General features: G+C 41.5%; 1 pseudogene; it reads right to left on the bottom strand.

The window, feature by feature from the left end:
• Nucleotides 1–4,014: 4,014 nt before the first annotated feature.
• Nucleotides 4,015–6,137, bottom strand: LOC118083528 (fatty acid-binding protein, adipocyte pseudogene; annotated as a pseudogene).
• Between the last annotated feature and the right edge of the window lie 219 nt (nucleotides 6,138–6,356).

Below are 6,356 nucleotides of genomic sequence, written 5' to 3'. Positions count from 1 at the left end.
TGCTTTCAAACTGCTAGGTGGGCAGGAGCTGGGACCAAGCAACGGGAGCTCACCCTGTTACAGGGATTCGAACCGCCGACCTTCTGATCAGCAAGCCCTAGACTCTGATTTAACCCACAGCGCCACCTGGGTGTAAAGGTAGCCCCACCTAAAATGCACCACAGTAACCTAGACATGGAGTTTCAAATGCACAGACCATTTTGGCAAGGCTATTTATTTCCATGAACAACAACCATACCTGGCAAATGAACCAAAGCTGGTAATGGGAGCTCCAAGCTGCTGGTTTCCCCTGGGCCTTTTGTGATGGCGCTTGGAGCACCTCCAAGCTATGTAGCTGCTCCTTCACAGGGGAGTGCCAGAGCTGGAAGCTTCCCATTCATAGAGTCTCAATTTGAATATGCCTTGGGTTAAGTGAAGATGCTTATTTCTGCACTGGAGTTTTGGGTGCAAGAGAAGACTTCTGAACTCCTCTCCCACCACCATTTTCAATTTGTATTTTTGCATGGATCTGCTTTGTATCCTCTCCTATTGTATGTTTTCATTGTTTTTTTAAATCACATTCATTTGTTTTTATTACAGTATTATTAATGAAATTTCTTTCCATTCCAGCCAGCCATTCCAGCACAATGAAGAAAAGCAGGATTAGGCCTGGCCTATGTGTTCTCTCTCTCTCTCTCTTTTTTAGTTTAAAAATGACCTTTATTGAATTTAGAATAATTATAAAACAAAACAATCAACTAAAATTCCAACAAAAAATACACAACCAAAAAATATACAGATAAACAATCATAAACATTCCAATAAAACTTATCCTATCTTCTGCCATATTTATCAGTCTAGCTTCTATATCTTCATTTCAATATCCATATTCATATCATCTTATCCCGATTGACTTCCCCTTCTCTTCCTCCCTGGCTTCAAAGTTTTTAACTTTCCCACTGCGTCCATTTACTTTCCTCCTGGAAATTCTACAAAATATTTGTTTTAAACCCAAGTTCTTTCAGATACTGCCCTTCATTCAAAGATCACAGGGCAGCTTACAATATATATATATATATATATATATATATATATATATATATATATACACATACACACAACACAATGGATTTACAAATAAGATGTCTCAAGGCGACGCTGAGTGAACTTTGGGAACCTGAAAAAGGTTTCCTTTATGAAGCACAGCAGGACAATCAAACGAGGATTATATATAATGTAATTGAAGAGTTGGCTCTAGAGAATGATCTCATGGAGACAGATTGACAGGATGTGAATTCTCTAACCCTTTTACCGAGTTAGCAGTTTTTACAACAATTACAGTGTGTTAGAAATTCCTGATTGAATCTTTTCATCAAAGATCAAAACCCCAGTTTGCACTGGCTTATGAAAATACTCTCAATTGTTATTAGCAGACTTTAATTGCACCAATATGGTTTCAGGCCTAAGAGAAGCCTTTGTTCTTCATAAATAGTAATGCAGAGGTAATGGCAATGCTTTAGTGGCTTTTACTGCTGAGATGCTAAATAAGGGTCCCTAAGCTTGAAAAATCTTCTCCCTCAGAGATACCATCTTTTGCCTAGAGCAAAGGGAATTAGGGGATATTTACATGACTTAAAGCTAATTTTATAGCATATTATATTCCTTCATGCCCTTAGAGTCAAACACTAAAGGATTTGGGGCGGGTTGTTTTTTTTTAAATGTAAATATTTTTATAATGTAATAAATCTGCTAAAATGGAAAATTTCCATATTGAAACAATATAAAAGCCTTTATTTTGTAACTTATTGGTCATTAGTAAGAGTAAGCAGCTTTGAAACATATCTTTGTTAAAAGCTGAGGTTGTGTATTAAAGCTGGAAATAAAGTAACATGCAACAGAGAAAACCTAGCAGCTCTATCGGCAGGAAAATGCTGTACTGTACAGCTTTCTGCTCAGATGCAATAAGACCATGTGCGTGAGCCCATTGGCTCAGCCCTTCAGCCTATGTCTTCCCATATTGGACTCTGTATGCCCAGAAAGGCACATTTCTTGGAATAACAACATGGAGCTATTCATTATAACTCAGTACAGAGATGCTGCCCAAGACGGTGTCTCTTTGCCAGGTTCCCTCTTTCTTCACCCGCTTGCAACATGTTCACATGGGATGCCCTCTGCCCTTGGTGTGAGATGGGCCAAAAAGATGTTACCCTGACTACGGTAACATTTTTTTTTGAAATTGTTCTCACATCATAGCCTGGAGGCATTTTCCTCTTTGGTTAAGGAGACAGCCTTTTAATTCACGGCTGCAAATACCATTCCATTTCTTGGAAATTCCTCTCCTCCCTTATTTTATTACAAAATTGTTAGCTCTCTGAGCCCATATTTACTTGATTTGTAAAATTAAACTAGTTTTCAAGCATTAGCCACAGTGGTATTGCTTTAGAGTACTTTGTGGCTCCCAGTTTAAATAAACTTCAAACATGCATGTTGTAAAAGTGTGTGCCAAAGGAGATCTTTTTGATTTATTTTTTAAGACTGAAGTTTCCTAGTTAATATTGTTACATTCAAGCCACCACCAACAGTAAACAAAATATATGCAGCACTTGCATAGCTGTCAAAGCTCAGGCAAAATACAGCGTTGAGTCTGTCCATGCATGCTTTCAGAGTTTATTTTGAACAGCAGTATAGAAGATCATGGACTGCAAGAAGATCAAACCTATCCGTTCTGAAGGAAATCAGCCCTGAGTGCTCACTGGAAGGACAGATCGTGAAGCTGGGGCTCCAAGACTTTGGCCACCTCATGAGAAGAGAAGACTCCCTGGAAAAGACCCTGATGTTGGGAAAGATTGAGGACACAAGGAGAAGGGCGCGACAGAGGACAAGATGGTTGGACAGGGTTCTCGAAGCCACCAACATGAGTTTGACCAAACTGCGGGAGGCAGTGGAAGACAGGAGTGCCTGGCATGCTATGGTCCATGGGGTCACGTAGAGTCGGACACGACTAAATGATTAAACAACAACAATAAAAGATCATGCAAAATTTCTTCTGGAAAATATGTTCTTGCACAGTCTAGACTTACATTATTCCTTTCGGTGATGTATGATAATCAGCCAGGCTTTTTAGCATTCTTTCGTTTCCGGCATACCTTTTCTTTGTTATTAAAAGAATGCCGTTTTGAAAACCAGCTCTTCCAGCTGGACCCACAACACTGTTAAATTGAAGCAAATGTTGTTGTTTTTCTCTATGCAAATTCCCCAGGCCTGTTTTTCTATAGTAGATCCAGAGATAATCTGCAGTGACTTTGTTTTCGTTTGTTTTGCTTTGCATTTGTATGCTTCTCTTGGACAATGTTTTGGAGTTATAGAGGTTAAATGTATTGGGCAACTTCAGTATTCATAACCAGTACATCTTGTCTGTTGTTGTACATCTTGTGTGGAATTTCATTCTCTGCATCGCAACATTGGCACTATCCAAGTTTTCTCACTCTCCATTAAGCCCTTTATTGAAGAGTCACAATACTTTTAGGTTAAAGGTAAAGGGACCCCTGACCATTAGGTCCAGTCGTGACCGACTCTGGGGTTGCGCGCTCATCTCGCATTATTGACCGAGGGAGCCGGCGTATAGCTTCCAGGTCATGTGGCCAGCATGACAAAGCCGCTTCTGGCAAACCAGAGCAGCACATGGAAACGCCGTTTACCTTCCCGCTGTAGCGGTTCCTATTTATCTACTTGCATTTTGACGTGCTTTCGAACTGCTAGGTTGGCAGGAGCTGGGACCAAGCAACGGGAGCTCACCCCGTCACAGGGATTCGAACCGCCAACCTTCTGATCAGCAAGCCCTAGGCTCAGTGGTTTAACCACAGCGCCACCTGGGTCCCTTTAGATACTGTATAAAGGTTCTTTGGAATGGGTCTATCAATAATGTCTCAGTTCTTTGGAGAAGCAAGCAACTGCCTTGTGGGGTTCTGCTCCCGAAAACAAGCTAACTCTCCTGATTTTGTGTCCCATTAATTGCACAGAGGAAGGAGTCTGTCTTCATGCTTTCACATATATTCTGGTGCAGATAACGCCGTTCATTTCACAACCAGCTTTCCTTCTGCAATTTTCTTTTTATTGTGGTCTTTTTGCCATCCTATTTTTGCAACTGATTGAGTGTCTCATTGTCTAACGTCACAACAGTCTTTACCTGTACTTTCCTGTCATCTGCTGTGACCGTATCAAACTCTCCCCCCAGGTCTGAAGGAAATCTCTTGTGCTCTTTAAACTACTCTCTGCTTTGTGGGTTATAACCTCGCCATTGCAATTGATGGTCACATTGGGCTCGGCAACACTCGCCAACTTCTTGGTGGCAAAGCCCACACCAAGTTCTTTCAAATTTTTCATTGGAGACCAGCTTCCAAGTTCCCAAAAATTGTTCACACCTGGTGTAGGCTTAAGTCTCCTGAGGAAGTCACGACCTTGGGCTCTACACACGTGAAAGGACTCGTTCAGAATATAGTTTTTTTGCAATAGGCAGGATGTTGGAGTACTGTAATTGGTGATGCAGATATTAAATACCGGTAATTGTCATAGTTGGAACACTTCCCGAGGAGGGCATTGTAGCAACTGAATATTGTATTATACCACATTGATATTCTGATCTGATTTCTGATCCAGATGCTTATGGGTTATCTTAATAGTTGGCACAAACCCTATTGGTTTTTCATACAATTGACCAAGGCATTATACGACTTTTAGAGACATCTGAAGGCAGCCCTGAATTGGGAAGTTTTTGATGTTTCATTATGTTTTTATGTGTGTTAAAATAAAATATAATAAAATAAATAAATAATAAAATTACTACTACTACTACTACCACTACTCCTCTAGAATGGCTATTCAAAGCACTGCTGTGTAGTTCTTCCATTCCCACCTGGATGGTTAGTCCCAGAAGGTGGTGTTGTGCAGTTTGGGTTTAGTCACATAGGCTGGGTTCATGCTATTTAATAGCTACATGAAACCACTGAGTGGGTTATCTGGAGTTTAGGAGAACATTGTCATCAGCGTACTGATGATATACAGCGGTATTTCTTATTTTCATCTTCATCAGGTGCAGGGGTCGATGGGGGGGGGGGGACAGGTACTTCCACATGGTAATGGACCGGGTGAGAGCCAACAAACTCAGGCGAAATCCAGACAAGACAGATACACTGTTTGTGAGTGGTTGCTTGGTGTGGTTAAGTGGTGTTCAATCAGTTCTGGAGGGGCTTCCACACCTCTTGAAGGTTTGGAGCTTGGGGTCTTTCTAGATCCACCTTTGCCTCTGCAGGCCTCCGTGTGTTTCACCAGCTTAGACAGGTGGTTCAGGTGTGACCCTCTATCTGGCTGGGAATAACCTTGTATAAGTGATGGGCAACCTTTTGAGCTTGGTGTGTCAAAATTCGCCTAAAAACCAAGTGTAACTTGGGTGGTGTGTCACATCGAGAGAAAAAAACATAATTTTGCAATATTTATAGTTTAAAATAACAAAAATGTGTAATTGTAATATATAACTGTATTTAATAAACCAAAAACCAATTATTTAACCAAACCAAAAGCCCCTTATTTATCACAAAGTGCCCAGAGTTGTTGAGCTTTTTGGGGAGAGCTGCTGACCGAAGTTTTGGAGCTTTTGGGGGGGCGCAAAAGTTGCTACGCTTTTTTGGGGGGAAAGAGAACAGAAATAAATGATGAATAATACCTTCGCTGGAACTAACACGCAGCACTGACATAGTCTGCCAAAGCGCCCCCAAAAAAGCACAGAAAGGGTTAAAAAGTGCCAAATAAAAACAGCACAGAAAGGGTTAAAAAACGAACCTGTTGCACCCAATTAGAAACATCCACTGGTTCAGCAAACTGAAAAACAGACTAATCGCTGAACACAATCTCTGGCTACCAGGAACAACAACAACAACAAAAGAATCCGAGGAGGAGTGGGAGAACAAATTGGGGGGGGGGACAACAACAACAACAACAACGTGTGCCAGCAGTGAGGGCTCTGCGTGTCACGTCTGACACACGTGTCATAGGTTCGCCATCACTGCCGTAATATATTATATGTGGGACTGCCCTTAAACACTGTCCAGAAACATCAACTGGTTTAGAATTCAGCAGTGAGGTTACTTAGGAGGACCAGGCATCCTGGCTATTATACAGATCCTTACTATCTTGCACTGGCTGCCAGTCCATTTCTAAACCTAATTCAAGATGTTGAGTATTAACCTATAAAGTCTTACAGAGTGTGGATTCCACAGTACCTGAAGGAATGCTTCTTCCCAGTATACCTGAAGGAGCGTCTCCACCCCCATCGTTCTGCCCGGACACTGAGGTCCAGCGCCGAGGGTCTTCTGGCGGTTCCC

Source organism: Zootoca vivipara, chromosome Z1 (assembly GCF_965207765.1).
Source record: "Zootoca vivipara chromosome Z1, rZooViv2.hap1.1, whole genome shotgun sequence".
NCBI lineage: Eukaryota > Metazoa > Chordata > Lepidosauria > Squamata > Lacertidae > Zootoca > Zootoca vivipara.
This window is presented reverse-complemented; position numbering and strand designations above follow the sequence as displayed.